The sequence below is a fragment of the Idiotropiscis lumnitzeri genome, chromosome 10, assembly GCF_059441095.1.
Source record: "Idiotropiscis lumnitzeri isolate Australia: NSW breed Sydney's pygmy pipehorse chromosome 10, RoL_Ilum_1.0, whole genome shotgun sequence".
Taxonomy (NCBI): domain Eukaryota; kingdom Metazoa; phylum Chordata; class Actinopteri; order Syngnathiformes; family Syngnathidae; genus Idiotropiscis; species Idiotropiscis lumnitzeri.
Genome location: NC_142400.1, coordinates 6,045,768 through 6,063,378, shown reverse-complemented (window position 1 = coordinate 6,063,378; position 17,611 = coordinate 6,045,768). Strand labels below are relative to the sequence as shown.

The 17,611-nt window shown below is 41.9% G+C and overlaps 1 protein-coding gene across 6 annotated transcripts in view; it reads right to left on the bottom strand.

The window, feature by feature from the left end:
• The window catches only part of grik5 (glutamate receptor, ionotropic, kainate 5), a 127,803-nt gene extending 111,117 nt beyond the window's left edge, over positions 1-16,686 (bottom strand). For 3 of the 6 annotated variants that reach the window (XM_088305883.1, XM_088305881.1, XM_088305882.1), the window contains exon 1: positions 4,981-5,477. The gene's annotated coding sequence lies outside the window, so the exon portion shown is untranslated. Of the gene's footprint in view, positions 1-4,980; positions 5,478-16,276; positions 16,321-16,433 lie in introns of those variants that run through there. The other 3 variants (XM_088305878.1, XM_088305879.1, XM_088305880.1) reach the window with 3 other exon arrangements.
• Between the last annotated feature and the right edge of the window lie 925 nt (positions 16,687-17,611).

The following is a 17,611-nucleotide window of genomic DNA, read 5'->3' as shown; positions in this document are numbered from 1 at the left end:
TCGTTTTGATGTCAACGTGAGAGTGGTGCGCCATCTCTGTTGGATGTCTGGAGGCAGCTTTTCTAAAAAAAAAAAAATAAATACTAATTATTGAAAAGATCAACCCCCTTCTGCCTCCCCAATTTTTTTTCTGGAACAATCTATAAATAGTTTATGAAGGATTCCTTTTTGGTCTTTAAACGCGGGTGCGCACACTGACCGGATGTTGAAGGAGGTGCATGCTTTGAAACATTTGAGAAAGACTGTATTCAGGCAGGGACCTAAATTGTGGTGTGCGCACACCTTGACATTGCACCGCCAGGGGTGCGCAAGATTAAAACTAATGGTGCACCAGTATAATACCTTCACATGGGCTTTGTTTTAACTTTTCACAGGGTGTTTGCAAGGGAGGGGGGGTGCGCCAAGTCTGTCAAAATGCCGAGGCGGATGCATGGCTTAAAAAGTTGGAGAAAAAGTGGAACAGCTTTCAAAACTGACATACATGTGGGGAAGGTTAGAGAGGAGGGGGGTGCACAAAATCAGTGTGATTTGGCAGTGTATTGTATATAATAACACATTTGTCAGCTCATTGCGGACTAAAATCAAGCCATTTACCTATTTGAAAAAAAAACAACCCTTCACCTATCCATATAATAATTATGATTTCAAGTTTTTGGCATAAAATTGTGACTTTAATGTTCGTTTGAAAAGTACCACGCAGTCAGTGATCTACAGTATTTGACAAGCGCTATTTTGTACGCCGTTATGAATCCCCCTCTAAGTGCCGTGATTAATTCCATTTGCTTGATCGTTATTTTATTATTTTGTCCCGCTAATTTGTGTTGTCACAAATCAGGTAGCCCTTTTATAAGGTGCCAAGACACATTGTCACAGAGGGAGGCCGTCAGGTATGGAAGTCGATCACAGATGGTGAGCTTACACAGACTTGGCTGACGACGCGACATTTTCTTTCCCCCCCTTCCCCTCGGTTTATTCACACAAGCTTTTAAAGCTAAAGTCAGCCGGCGGATGTCAAATCTTAGCTCCAACCCAACAGGTTGCCTCCACTCCTGTTACTATGCAACAGTTTGCACTTGTTGAATGTCTACGAGCAGTCCTGAGGCGCCGACAAGCGTTCGAAGCCCACAAGAAATCCACACAGTGCCGACTCGATCAGCTCAATCCAGGCTGACGGTTAGTGTCCAGTAAAGGGGATGGCCCGTTTGGGATAAGAACAGTCGAGTCCATTTAACATGCACAGCGATCAATACTGCTATGTGGACATACGTGACCCTGCGCAGATGCCCATATTCTCAGAGGACCATTTAAAATGGTCAGTATGAGTGTGGGTGTGGGTGTGGGGGCGGGGGGGGCTTCAAAGCAGAACTAGTGCATATAGTCTAGACCAGGGGTGGGGAATCTTTTTGATTGGTGGGCCACAATGGGTTCTAAAATTTGACAGAAGGGCCGGACCAGGAGCAGATGGATGGAGTGTTTTGGTAACCTCACCTCATTGGAGAAAAAAAAAATACATTTAATTTTAAATGAAAGTGAACAAAAGCATGACGAAATATGTCTTTGACACACTACAGTATTTAGAAAATAAAACGTTAACAAGGTTTATTCATTTAATTTCTTTCAAGGTCAGCGGGCCGGATTAAGACGTTTAACGGGCCGCATATGGCCCCCGGGCCGTAGTTTGCCCACGCCTGATCTAGACTGTATCTAGTCCTGCAAGCGGTATTTTCACAGCAATTCTTGAGGCTAATTAACAAATGAACATGCACAAGCACTCCATGGCTACTAGTATCACGATATAGACTGTTTTGCTCAAATTAGATAGCAATCAGAAAAGAATATCAGGGAAAATTTTTCCTTAACGGACACCTGGAAACGGCCAAAATGGCGTCTTACAAAATGGCGGACTTCCCTCGTGGTTTGAAAATTTTTCATGGGTCTATTAAAATAGACATTGCTTCTAAATTTCATGTTGCTAAACAGAATCTGGGTTGAGAGGCTGAATTTTCTATAAAGCTTACACAGAACACAACTATATGTAAATTTCTTGTTTTATCACCAAGCTCCGACTAAACACAATGGAACTCAAATTCCTCACAATTAAGCATCGCCCATCTGTCTATCGCACTTGGTCAACATTTGGTAGTAATCGGAAAAAGTTTCTCGGATCATTTTGTTTTTTGAAGGACACTTTGGAAACGGCCAAAATGGCAAACTTCAAATGCCTGTTTCCAAAATGGCAGACTGGCCTTGTGGTTTTGGCCATGGCTTTTAGAGACTTTTTTTTGTGGGTTTGCTCAAGATAGCTACCAAATTTCATGCCCCGAATCGAAATTGGCTTTGGAGGGCTGAATAGTCTTCTCCTCAGGACAAGACCTCAAATTTGCTCCCAATTAAGCACACAATCCAATTTTGTTAGTAATTGGACAAACTCTTAGAGAGGATTGTAAAAATGACTGCCAATATTGGTTGTGAGCCACATACAATGACGAAAACAAAAAAAAAACTCGTACTTTAGCGACAACCCATCTGTCTAGTATATGTTGTCTAAAATGTTTTATTTCATTTGGACAAAATCTCTAGGACACCTGGAAATGGATTAAAAATGGCAGACTTCCTGTGAGGTTTTTTTTTTCCATGGCTTCTTGAGACTATTTTTGAAAGTTTACTCATGATAGACATGCTTCCCAAATTGCATGTCCATCAGTGAAAGTGATTTTTTTAGATTCTGTCGGAATGGCTAATGGGAATTTGCATTAATATTTTTCTTTTATTTTTTTCTGATGCACTGCAAAATAAAACGGTGATGACATCTTAATAACGACTTGCAGAAAGTTTCTGCCAAAAAATATGACAACATTTACTTGGTCAGTGGCATTTGAAGAGTAGATTTAAGGATTAAGTGTCATCTTTAATAATAATTAAGGCGTTCGCGCTTGGGGGGGGGGGGATCACATTTAAGAAATGCACATTGAAAAAGTGTTCAGTCCACATGTGTGGATGTGCATGCGCGGCCTTTATCACAACTATGAACATGTAATCATGTAGCGGGTGTGAAAAAAAACGGAGGTGGGCGTGAATTGGCATGCAGAAGCTCAGCGCTACGAAAAGCCAGACGTGTGTGTATGTGTGTATCTATGCGTGTGTGAGTGTGTGTGTCGCAGCTGTCACGCCTGAGGCGATGAGACGGGTTGATCTTGCAATCGTGCATGCTGGGGTTGAAAAACACACCTCTGCCCTCTTTGCATTGTCTCGCACAGCCATAAGAAAGACAATCCGAATGATTGACACACACTCAGAAATAGCAGTACTTTGACACACGCACACACAAGCGGGCACAGTCATCTATTCATTCACTGGCGACATCAACGTCTTTGGCATGTCTGTATTCTATTTGAATGCACATCCATGGAAAGAAAATAGAGCGAATGACACTCGAAGAGATGGAGGGTGTGAATAAGGCAAGGAAGCAAGGAAAAGGATGATGACGAGAAGAAGGACGAGGAGGAGGAGAAAGGCTGATGGAGCCGAAGCGAAAAATGGAAGAGAGGGAGGGTTCAAGGTTGGGAAGTGGGGGGTGAGCGCACGACAATTGAACTAAGACATTTCAAACGGATCTATCAAAGTGGTCAGACAAGCTGAGCTTCCGTATTCAGTAACTGGGATGCTGGATGAGGAGAACAGGACAGCAGGTGTGAGATGACATAAGGAGGGATGGCGACGATGGCATGGAAAGCACCAAAGCGATAATGCTGGATGGAGGAGAGGGCATATGGTTTGAAACGGAAGGCACTGGTTGCATCGATGTTGAGAGTACATCACTGGGGAATGCTCAGGAACAGGACAGACGGCGGGATGGATGCCAGATGAGGATAAGATATAAGGATTGGACAGAGGACAGGAGAAAGCGACGGGAGATATTGATGGATGCATAAGGACAGATCACGAGAATGGATGTATAAGAAGAGGCCATTAAGACGGATTCATTAGCAGAGTGCATGAGCATGGATGCAGCAGAATGGACGAATCAGGAGAAGACATGACCAGGGAAGGAAAATGGATATATCAGAAGAGGCGATGAGAATTCATTCAGGACAAGTCGAATAGGATTGGACAGAACATGAGGCTGGATGGATCAGAAGAGGACATGAGGGTGGCTGCACCAGGAAAGACATGGGGAGCATGAGAATTAACGCTGGGTGAGAGATAGGATTGAAAAGAGGACGCTTGAAGTATGGAAAGGACATGAAGATGGATACATCAGGAAATAATAGATCATGGATATGTCATGACGGGACATGAGGATTGCTGAATGAGAAGAGGACATGAGGATGGATGCATCAGGAGAAGCCAAGAAGACGGCTACACCATGAGTGGACGTGAGGGTGGATGAATCAAGAGAAGCCATGAGAATGGCTACATCCTGAGTGGAAATGAGTGCTGAAACGTCAGGACAGGACAGGACAGGACAGGACAGGACATATCAGGAAAAGACACGAGGGTGGCTATATTATGAGTGGAAATGAGGTTAGATGCATCACGAAAGGTAAGGAAAACATATGGTGAGACTGGTTGGATGGAGCAGAGTCCAGACTATCAAACCTGACAGAACAGAGGACAGAAGAATGAATGGACAGGACTTTGGGGGGCGGTGCATCGGAAGAAAAAATGAGGATGGTTACAGCAGGAAAGAACATAAGGACGGATTCATCAGGAGAGGACATGGGGGGTGGATGTGAAAACTGAACAGAGGGCATCATGGACATGACGTGAGGACGGAAGTATCCTGACAGGACACCGGGAAAGGACGCCAGGATGGATGCTGACTGAGAAGACGAAAAGAAATAAGGACGGGATGGAGGGAAACAGGTGGGGGGTGGGGTGCAGGAGCAGAGACACCGGTTGACGCTTGAAGAGGGGGGGGGACAGGGGAGAACAGCAGACCGAAGAGGAGGATGAGGAAGAAGGAGGACAGACACTCACCCATCGGTGGGGGGGCTCTCAGTGCCGCGCACAATCCCCGCTCTGTGATCCCAACCTGGGGAAAGGCGCAGTGAGATCGAGGAGCGTCCGTCTGCTGAATACCAATGTAGCCAACACGCGCACGCGCACGCGCACACTTCAAGTCTGGGGGGGCTATGCGAACCACTACACCTGACACCACAACATACATAAAAAAAAATATATATATCCAACAGTTCCACACTCACAAGGCTGCGCTCGCTCACTCCGCCGGCTGACGACCGTGCGCTAGTTGCCCGCCTCACTGCGGCGCCCGCTCGCTCGCTCTCTCTGACGAGGTGATGCAGATGCTCGCTCGCTCGCTCGCTCTGCCGACGTTCAGCGTACATCCATGTGTTGCTCCTTCCGCCCGCCCGCCCGTCCGTACATCCATACGTAGTAGTACATCCACCCGGGCTTACGCGCGTGCACTTTCCCACCTCTGCTTCGGCCGCATCCACTTCGCCTCCTCCACTCGCGCTCTCTCTCCTCCTCCACTTGCTCAATTGTGCGCTTCTCTCTCTCTCTCGCTCTCCATTCTAATCATCTATCTCGCTTTCTGCACCCCCCCCCCCTTCCCAGCGACTCCCTCCTCTCACTGTCTTTTTCCCTCTAAGGTGTTTTTTCCTCATAGATGAACATCAACTGCACCTTCGTCTCTGTCAGTTGGCGCGATCAGCCTTTAAAATGAGAGGAAAGGCAACACACCCCAAAAAAAATGCTCATAAAAAAGAAAACACACACACACACACACACACACACACATGCACACACGTTGGCAGCGGACGTGTTAGACACACACTCCCAGCCCGGGTAAACTACCCTGACAGAGTTTGACACCACTTGATGCTCAAGCGTGATAAACGCTATCACACCAGCACGCCTCGCACTCTGACACACGCGCGCACACTCGCATATTTTTTACGATGAAAAACACTAGCGCACGCAGATGGATGCTGGCCTGTTCTCACGAGAATTTTGTTGAATTTTACACAGAAAAGGCTCTCGGATTTGTCGCAATCGCAACAGAATAAAAAAATAAATAATTTTAACCAATATAAACAGGCAGAAAATAAAAAAATAAATGTAAGAGGCAAAAACTCCAGGGGAGACTGGGGCTTGATGTCACACTTTTTGCACTCTTACGTATTTCTTGGAATCAGAATGATATACTGAGAAAATTGTGGTGCTGAATTCACTCCATTTGATATCAAGTTTTGCACGAACAGCAAATAGGTGAATGACAACACGTCTACCAAAGCAAAATATGAGTCCCCTGTCCTGAGATACGAGTGACCCAAGTTTTGTGATACAAGCTGTCACTTGGAAGATTTATTTATTCTTTCGCTTTGACCCACAGGCAAAAATTTTAAGATATAACTGACAGTGAAATGAACACAGCTCATGTCACAAAAAGCAGCAGTTTGTTTTCTTGGGGGGAAAAAAAAAGCTTCAAGCTGTTTATTGCCACTTGCAGTTCACATTTACAGTCAACCATAAAACAAAGAGAATAACACTGCATTCACAACAACCACATCTCTTTTGCCTTGTAGTTCACTAGCTTATTGCTAACACATAATGGGGAATGACAAAGACAGGTTAATAAAAAGCATCTATGTGGCGCTCTTGTAACACTTTGGAAAACATAACAAAACTCACAGGCATATATTATTTGTCCTCTGTGAAACACAACCTTTACTGCAGCCCACGGAGTGACAAAGTATTTGTGAAACTCTTCTTCGTTTATGTCTGCATGACTGTGACTGTGTTATAATACACGATTCCAAAAAGTGCTATAAAGAATTAACGCACTCACTCCCAGCTGAGTTAAAAAAAAAATTTTAAAAAAGGATCTTTGACGTCTTTAGCCGTCAATGGTACTAAACGAGTTAGTCAAAATACGTATGTTGGCACTAGCATATATAGTGCTAACATAATTATGATAATTACATTATAATTAAATACAATTTAAGGAAGTGATATTTTGCAAATTATCAGGCAAAGAACGATATTGGGACATACCCACCTCACATTATGAAACGGGAAAAAAGGACTATTTTCAAAAGCATACACACTCTGACAGTTAAATATAATGAAATGCAACGATAGTTCATCATTAGAATTAAATATAGCGATAAAGAATGAGTCTGGTAGCAGAAAGCTCCACTTAAGTCTATAAGGGGAAATTAAGGAGTAATGTACACCATTAATTGTCTTTTGATTAAGTTCCACATTTATTCAGCATGCTTTGAGGACGTTCATCGCCATGGGGGCTTTCGCGCATCTTTTTTCTTCCTCTACAATATTTGAGAGTACATGCCCTTTGGAGTGAAAAACTGTGTGATGTTCAATTCTAAGACTGTAGGGGGCAGTAAAGAGCATGGAAAAAAGTGTCTTTTCACTGGAGCAGCATCTATCGGATCTGGGTCAACGCCCCACATGGACCGTTTGCAAGCGCACTGTAACAGAAATGCTGTAAATGCACTAACATTTTATTTCACCTACCACCAACACAAAATATGGATTTGAAATGTTTATGTTGTAATAACCGCATCATAATCATGTAGTAACGTGCCATAATCATGTTTAACGTTTAGATTTTCTAGTTAAGTAACCAAAAATGGTTTCTTGTAAACTTTCCTTCCTGAATAATGACACATGGTCCCTGCATGCGAAAGTTGTAATAATTGCATCATAATTCGAATTAACATGTAAAATATTCCAGTAAGGTAATTGAATATATTTTTTGCAGCATTTTTTTTTTCCAATTAGTCAAATATGGATCCCCGTCGGCTCAATTTATAAAAACTATATCATGGAACACCTAAGTAGCCAAATGTCAACAGTAAAGTTGCAATAATTGCAATATTAATTACAATAATCACAATTTACACACACGATGTGACATTTCCTACTTAAGTAACAGATTTGACCAAGACACACCGCATCTTAAGTTGGTTATAATTGTGTCAAAATCACATTTAACACATCACTATATATGGTTCCCTGCATGCTGAAATTGTAAGAATTGTGTCATAATCACATTGAACACTTTTCCTACTTCAATAATCAACTAAATATGGATCCAGGTAGCTACTGTAGAGGTGTGCCTTCATCATTTAATATGAAACATTTCCAATGTAAATTCACTCATTTAGTAACCAAATATGGTTCCAGTTGGCTATATTGCGTCCTAATCACATTTAACACACAGCGGATGTAAAAATGTGACAAACCCCCACCAGTGGCAAACAAGCATGTAGACACCCAGGCTGTACACACATTTGACTAAAAGTCATCTCATCTCCCGTGAGCAGCCGCACATATCGTGTGGGACTTCCTTGAAAGAAGGCGACGTCCTCCTCACTATTTATAACGCTCACTCACACAAAGCGCGACGGCGTTAGGCGTGCGACGGCGAGCAGACAGCGGTCTCCAGAGAGGCCGCTTCCCGCCTCGCCAAGCTGGCCGGGCCAAACTTCTATCACGCTAACGCTGTCGCATCGCTTCTAACAAGATGAGGACGCCGGGCCGGCGGAGCGCTGGTCGGCTCCAAGTAGCCTTTCAATATAGATCTGTCTCCTAACCACCCCTCTGTCCCATCATCCCACCCTCTGAAGCGCTGTACGTCCTCCCGGGGTATTACTCAGCACACCGTGTTGCATCATTGATTTTGTCACTCGGCTCACAGGGTGGCTCTTTAATTGCGAGTGACAACATGGTGTTGCCTTACAGTAATATTTCAATTCAGCGCTTAGGCGACAGGCCGCCTTTTGAAGATGACAACGATGACAAAAAAAAAAAAAAAAAAGGCAGTTCCTGGCATATAAATCCACCTGAAATGCTCACGTTCCTCAACAACAATCATTCTTAAGGAATTGAAACAAATACGGTGATGCACAAATGTGTCATCATCACATTTACCGTATTTTCCGGACTATAAGCCGTTATTTTGTTTCTAGATTTTGAACTATGCGGCTATTACAACAGTGTGACTTTTCAATGGATTTTTCTTTCTCCACTAGGGGCGCTCTATAGTTCAGAAAATCCGCTAAATAAATCTCGATATTTTTTTTTTCTCTTGGATCTGTTCTGTTTCAATTAGCAAAGTTGTTGTCGCGTTAAAAGACACCGTTATCAAATATATATATATATATATATATATATATATATATATATATATATATATATATATATATATGTTTGGGGGTTTTTTTATAATTTTTTATTTTTTTCAAGAAGAGTTGCTCCAGCTTATATACAAGTGCGCCTTATACTCCTGAAAATACGGTACTCAGAAATATTTTCGACTTTAACCAAATATGGCTCCCCACTATGGCGTTAGATCCACGCCACACACTATTACCGAAGCGTAATGTCAAATACCGCATAAAATGTCCAAGTAGCCAATTCATCCCCAACTATGGGTCCCCATCGGCTAAAGTTAGATAATCATGTTTAACATGAAAAAGGTGAAGTGAAACGGCCAATAGAAAGAAGGTCCAATTGCTAATCATGTCACCACGTAGTTGGCTCTGCATCACACGCAATAAAGTCCATGTGAAGATGATGTCTGCATCCGGTGGGTGGACAGAGCTTGGGCCACCTTTGCTATGACTCAGTCACACTTGAGTCGAACAAGACCGTGGCCTTGACACGCATACGCACTGCCTTAGGCAAAGTCTTATTGTGTGTGTGCACGTGAATATGACATTACCATTCTTTTATAAAGGGATTTTTGTTGTATATCCGGGAATGCAGTTGTGAGAGGAACATGTATGCAAACGACATTTTTCAGAAAGGCAGGTGCAGACTCCATGTGCGGTCACTCCCATTGAATCCCAACACACACACACACACACGCACACGTACGCGCACACCGACACATACATTTCATTCCTCTCTAAGAGACCTTAGGTCTAATTGAGCCCTTGCTTGGTATGCAGAACCAGCAGCTCAAACAGTGGCAGGACACAAATAATCTCAGATGGAACGCAATAAGGCAGTACTTCATAAAAGCTTTTATACAAGAGTCACAGCAAAAAAAAAATTCAGTATCACCACCAGGTCGAAGTGTTCATTAAAAACAACGCAGAGGACAATTTGAACATAAAAAAAATATATATATATATATAGTTAGATGAATGTATTTCTCGTGAGTTGAAGTTGACACTAAAAATACTTTTGGAAATGAACAGTTTGAAAAGATTGCACTTAAATAGACCGTCAGGTATTACGCCTCTCTCGCGCTGAAATCATTCATAATTAAGTCCAGCCCTCAGTGTGAAATTGGGTAGGCTGTCTCCAACCCCAAAAAATAATAAATAATAACAAAATAGATTAAAAAAAAAATAATAATAAAAATAATATTATTAATACTCACAAACTCATATCTGGAAATACAAAAGCAATATGTCAAAATATTCCCCACCAGCAGCAGCAGCAGTTTCACTACGCAGCGTGAACATTTCCGAGCTTGCCTGTCATGGGCGATGCACAAAAAAAACATCACCAGAAAAGCGCTGGAAGTCTGCCAGTTTGACTGGAAGTGGCCATTTTAGGATGACTTCTATTAACCTCGTCCCAAAATATCCGATTGCTACCAAATTTGTGGTTGAGGCGTTGGCAACACTTAACTGCAAGAAAAGCCAGCTTTTGTCTTTGCATGTGAGCGAAAGTGGCAGATAAATACGCAACCCTTGTGTATGGTTGGATGCTAAAAATTTTAATTGGGGAAGATGGGCACACCTATCGAGTAGAACCACGAAAAAAAGTTTCAAGAAGACGCAAAGTCATTTTCATTTGATGCTACTTTAGTTTAATTTTCATCTTGTCAACAACAATCTGATTTTGTGCGACGGTGCCAAATTTGATATGACGTATACCAGACAAGGCTAAATTGCAAAAAACTCGAGTTGCTTTTGGACGGTGAAGTCTGGCGACTCGCCGCATAATACAACAATTGAAACACTCCACAAGGTCAGAGCATCACTGGCATTACACACAGCCTTAACGTCCACTGCCTGCCGAAGTCTCCCCCCTCCACCCCCACCGTGTCAAAATATGTATTCCGCAGAAGCAGTCTATCGCTCATCTCCATCCCACACCTCTTTGCTCTTGACACATTGATGAGGAGCGCTTTCCTCATCTCCCGCGCACACAAACAACAAAGCACAGCATCAACTTTACTCAAGCGTTACACGTGTACTCCGCCGACCGCTGTCGCACTATTATTTTTCGTCTCTCATCTCAGACCCCACGTTGATGGCTGCGAAGAAGATGGAGGGATGGTGCAAGAGGATGCGGAGGGATGTCGGGAAGGAAGGAGAGAAGGGAGGTAGAGAAGAGAGGGAGGACAAGGAGGAGGAGGAGGAGGAGGAGGAGGAGGGGGGGGTTGACATTCAGGCCGAGCTGCGCATTCGGTTGCCGGAATAATGATTAGCTCCTTGGCATTCTGCTCACATCTGCTTCACTATCAATGAGAGGAGGAGGGAGGAAGGGGGGAGGGGGTGGAGGGAACAAGGTGAACGACAGAGCAACGGATGAAAGGAGGGATGTAATGGAGGACAAAACAGAGAAGTGTGTGATATAAGCAGCAGATGTGCATGCGGTGCGTGCGTGGTGCAGTGCGCGTATGCACACGCACGCACGCGCACACGCACCTTATAGGTTCCCTAATGCACACATGACGAACAGTCATCCAGTGTTGCAAACTACAAGGCTACAAACACGTTCACGAACATTATACGGACCAGCGGTTACCAAAACGTTCTACGCCGAGTGCCACCTAAAAACAAAATACTTCTCCCCAAAGTAGCAACATAATGGCAAATTATATACAGTGATGTATTAGGCCTAAGGGTTCATCAAAAAACAAGAAAGGGGTTTTATACCTCAAAGGTTCATTTTTTACGGTTGTAAACATTAGCACTGTAATTAAATAGATGGGAAGATTAAAAAATGATTTAAATGCTTTAATTATAGTGCACATACGTGAAATAGAAATTGTACTTTGGTAAAACCTCTTGCACTGTACTTGAAATGTAAATGCAACTGAGTAGTACGTGTAGAAAAATGGACTGACCTTGAAAAGTAAAAGCTATTCTGCATTTAAGCAGGCTGTATGCTTAGCGCCCAGCTTCTAATTTTTTTTTATATTAAATTTAATTTTTACTGTAGTTTGTAGTCATATTTAAAGGGGCAGTCAACCCAAAAACATATTAATATAATGTTCTATTTAGTCTTAACATGAAATTATGATTAATATTGTGTGAATATTGAATATAAGTTAAGCAGCAAAAGCCACCTGTTTTAGACATCTCGGGGGCGGCCATTTTGTCACTTGCTGTCGCCTGAAAATGACATCACAGTTGCTCAGGGCTCAGGTAACGACCAATCACGGCTAACCTACATTCAGAAACTGAGCCATGATTGGTCGTTCTCCCGAGCAACTGTGGCAAAATGGCCGCCCCCTGGGGTAACCAAACACAGGTGGATTTTACTACTATACTCATATTCCACAAACACAATATGAATTAGAATGTCATGTTAAGACTAATGAAGGTTCATAGAACATATTATGGCAAAGAAATTTTGGGGGGTTGACATCCCCTTTAATTTTTGAATATACCATTAGAGGGAGCCATTAACTACTACAAGTGGTACTTGTACCATTTATTGAAAATCATTGAATTATTCATCTAATAATAATAATAATTTAAAAAATTACAAAAAAAAGGCTCCCCTCTGAAAAAAAAAAAAATTACATTCTTTATCGATTTTTTGTAAGTGTTGGAATTTGTATGGGCCCTCTTGTGGATCTTCTTGCCATAGAAGCAACCCAACACTATTTTTTTTTTTAAACAAGAGTGCCAGTGGGTCCAAAGGTAAGTTAGCAAGGGGTAATTGGTTTATGATGGGTTTTTTTTATTGGGCCCAAAAGTACAGTAGGAATGCGCTTTTTCAAAATGATACATCATTGCAAATTCTTGCAGGCCCCCAGGCTACAGCTCGCGGACCCCAGTTTGACAAGCGCTACCTTACTTGTATTGGAGCCCTAATGCGCACATTAAACAAAGCTAACCGCCCCTCGGAGTGACCAACTACAAGAACAAGGCGCTACAAGCAGAACACGCACACGTGCGCACGCACACGTGCGCACGCACGTGCACGCGCACAGCAGAGGCTATGCGGGCAGGTCCTACTTTGTCAAAGTCAGAGCGGGTACAGTTGCGCCGCCTCAGCAGAGAGAAGGCGCAAAGGATGCCGCTTCGAAAATAGTGAGCGAGAGCAGCCCAACGAGCAAGGTGGAGAGGAGACCGAGCTGCAAGCGCAGGGAGCCATAAATTACAATAATGCGACCACAAAGCAGGCCGAGTGATTCATGTGCCAGATTACGCCAACGGCTCCGCCCGCCGTTAATAACTACAATATGTTAATACAGTCGATACAGTAGAAGCCGGCGTTAAAACATCACACCGTAGCTCCACTTTATGACGATTTGATTTGACAATTTGGAGTGGCGTTTTGTCAAATGGCGGCCGTCCTACAATGAACTTGACGCCGTGCCCACACACATAGAAAAAAAAGTTCCCCGGTGTCTCAATACATTTTTTCCTCAAGATAATATAAAAATATGCCAAGGGACACATGGAGCCATCTGCTGATATGGGTGGACGAGAACCGATACCAGGTAGCGGTATTTGGCCGATACCAACTTGAATCCAATGTATCGGGTACTTAAAAAGGCTGTCAATACTAGAAACCGATACTTAAACATGTCAGGAAGTAAATGACGTGCTTGGCTGACATGTTTCCGTCGCCATTCTCACATGTGCCTCGATGAATACATCAGAATGATGCATCCTGAAATTCTAAGTTTTAAAATGAATATTAAAATCGATATATTTGAAACGCAGAAGAAATGTGAACAACTTAAAAACTTTTTGCTCATAAAAAGCCGTCTCATTTGTTCTTACCAGGACATGTTGTTCAGTGTAGCAAACGCGCTACATCCACCGGAAGATGATTTATTGTATTTTGCTTCCCCGGTGCCGGCTTGCGTTGTTTACATTGTTAAATCCATGGCACGTTTTACAGCGGCGCGATAATGGCGCGGCTAATCATAAGCCGTTCCTTCAGGAGCAGCTAGGGGGAAATCGAAGCGGCGATCTTCCAATAAGCGTCAAGGCCGTACTACCTCCCCACCGGCCCCCTCCAGGAGCTCCGCAGACATGAATGTATTTAGCACGTGGACTATTGATTTGCATGCTTTTCGTACAAGCATACACAATTCAAGAGGCCTTTTCGGCGTAACAATTTAACTGCAATCATTGGCGGGATATAATGGCGGGATTTTGATGTATTTTTTTGTATTTCTTGTTATTGATGGAGAAACAGTTGCTGTCAACAGGCTGCCTTCCTCCTGGAGGGCAAAATGAAAAAAAATAAAATGAAAAAAAAAAAACAGCCGCAAGGCAATGAGAACATCAAACAGCAGCTGGACAACTTTGAAATTGCGCACAAGTGACAAGGCCTTCGAAGAGATTCCAAATGATGCTGTGTATGAGGTTCACTTTTTGGGGGAGAAAAGTAAAATGCAAACACGTATTACAATTAGGCATTAATTTTGGGAATAATTTTGCAACCAGCTTGTTTTGCAGCACTGACGTTTATAGAAAGTTTAATTCACATGCAGAAGAAAAAAATAAATTAAAAAAACAACAACAAAAATAACATTAAAATTGAGGGGGCATACTTCGTGAATTTTGTTGGAAATATGAATTGTAACAACTTAAAATCATGATTTGAAATGATGTCCAAATTAAGTGTTTTTGTAGCAAAATTATTATTTTTTTTTAATTATTGCGTTTTGGGGGGGTAATATATATTTTTCCCTTTTGTAAATATTTTGTTAAGAAAACAGTTTTTGGTGTTTCCCTAAATGTACATTTGTTTTGGAGTTTTCACATTTTGAAAATTTTACATGTTTTTAATTCTTACTGCTTTGTATTTCATTCATACCAAATTCATACACTTTTTGTGAATTTGTCAAATCTGTTTCTGTAAAAAAAAAATACAAAAATAAATAAATAGTTACCTCCATAAATACATTTTAAATTAATACATTTTGTCATTTTTTTTTAAATTCTATTTTGAGAATTAATTTTTGTTTTCTTTTTATCCATTTTCAGGAGACATTTTATATAACCACGATGATAACACAACAAATAAGCTTATTAGTTTTAATATAGCATATCCTCTACGTTTGATTTATTTATTTTTTAGTCCAGACTTGGAAGACTTCCAGAACATCATGTGCAATTATCTCCTATAAATTAAGTCGTTAAATCTGATCATGTTTTCATCTTCCCTGAACATAATATCCCAAAATATTTCATACGTTGACTCGGTTGCTGAAGTGGTTGCTCTACAATATCTCCTCCAACTCCAAGGTGGTACAACCTGGACAAAGCGGCGCTTGCTTTGTTGTCCTTCACCGGCACGGGACATTGTGATGTCAGCTTGTTTACTTGCTGAGAGAGCTAAACACCACACATTCTCTCCCGAGGGTCACTTTGGGTATTTTTAGTGTGCATGATATCAAGAGAATATAAGAAGGGGGATGCAAGGAGAAAGTATGGGGGGGCGGGGGTGATTTTGTGAGGGCGGCCAGCTCATTCATCTGGATAACTTTATCACTTTACATTGGCTCCATTTGAAAACCGGCGCAAATTGTTTCGTCCGTAGCTACAAAATGATGTTGTCCATCCAGAATAACAAGTGAGCGTATCTAGCGACCAATAAAGTGGCAATAAAACCAGTCAGATGTTGTTATTGGCTACAAGGCGTGGCGTCGTTTCAAGGGGGGTTTTCAAAGATGCTCATCAAAACCTTGTAAAAAAATCGTCGCAGTCAATAAACCGTTTTTAAAAACTGTTATTGGCAGTATTTGCGTTTTCAAAAGCCTTGTAAATGTGCACAATACCCCAAATATGACTTTATTCAGATTTTTTAAAATTCTGAACATCATGGCTGGGTTACTCCGTTTCTAACTCGCATATGTATTTTTGTTTTTATCATGAGTGGGTTTTTTTTTAGGTGAGGGGCATTAATTCAGGCCACATTAGCAAAGTGATGAGAAACATTATAAAAAAAAATGTTAAGATATTTAAAATCTGCTTACTTTCTTAATCAGCTGCTGTTTATTTAAATGTCCACGGTATTTCGTCTTTAAAATGAATATTTTTAAAAAACTGCAGTATCCTCGTGTACTCACTTATATGGGGACGTCATTGTTCGGTTCTTTTCACCCTGTTGAACCTGAGAACGTGACCTGTTGGTTAGTGAATATTCAAGCTGCATATTTGATTGCATCATATGTACAAAAGTTAGAAAATAAAACAGGCTCATGAAGATCATCGTCATGTACTTACCGTGTTGTGAACTGAATTGTCTTTTTTTTTGGGTGTCATTCCAACGGAGAAGTTGATGTAGAACACTTTTACTCTAGGCTGTTTCCTCTGATGGCCGCTGCAGGTTTTACGTCTCATCCACGGAGTGGACAGGATCCAAAGATCATTTCCATCGCTCTCAGCCCTCGCATTTCAACAGGTTGCTGTATTAGCAGGCAACCTACGTTTGTCGTTATGACGTCACTTCCGGCCTACAGCGAAACGGTGATTTAGCCAATTCGATTTGTTTTTCCAAAAACGCAACATTATTCAGTGAAGCATGTTTTGACGAGTGCTGGAACATACAATGTTTGTTTTTACTTTAACATTTTTGTGGGTTTAGTTCTCCTTTAAAAATTGACTGTTTTTATTTATTTTATTTGCTGAGTATAAGTGCAATGCAAGTTAACGAAAGACAGAAAGCATTTTCTGTGGACAAATTTTTTTTCTGTATGCAACAGAGTAAAACCGTATTTTTATTTTTGTGCATGTGTATACTTTTGTCACCCCCGCTGAACACACAAAATCACATCTCGTTTCTGTTCGGAAAAGATTTGGCTGTTATCCGGTCGCATGTCCAGCATCAGAAGAAAGCAATAAAAGGAGGACAAATTGCCATCGCACCTCAGGAGGCCCATACATTGCCACCATTTCACTTCGCCTCACTATCATCAGCATTTCTGCTTTCCATGACGCCGAACCCAAGCAAGACAGAGTGGCCGTGTTAGCACCATCACGTGTGTTTACGTACATGCGTGCACACGCGTGCGTGTTCAAAACGCCCTCTTGTCAGCAACCGCAAGGGTAGGAGACATCCATAAACTCCTGCTCACAAATAGGATCATTATTTCTCATTTTTAACGCCGACAATGGCTGGATTAATTCCATCAAACAATTCACGTTGCACAAAATCATCACGAGTACGTCACGCTGTTATTTTAATTCGTTTTTTTATATGTAACAATAGACCTCATTTAATTAAAGGGTATAACAGGTCAATAACAATGTGCTCCGAATGAATGCTGATCTATACCTAGACACACAATTCTACTTCACACGCACCTTTCGCCTAGCTGGTGAGCGTAAAGGGGGGGAGGTGATGGAAGATGCACTCTGACTTCTACTGCTGCTGAGCTGGGCGCTATTTCACTCCCACACTT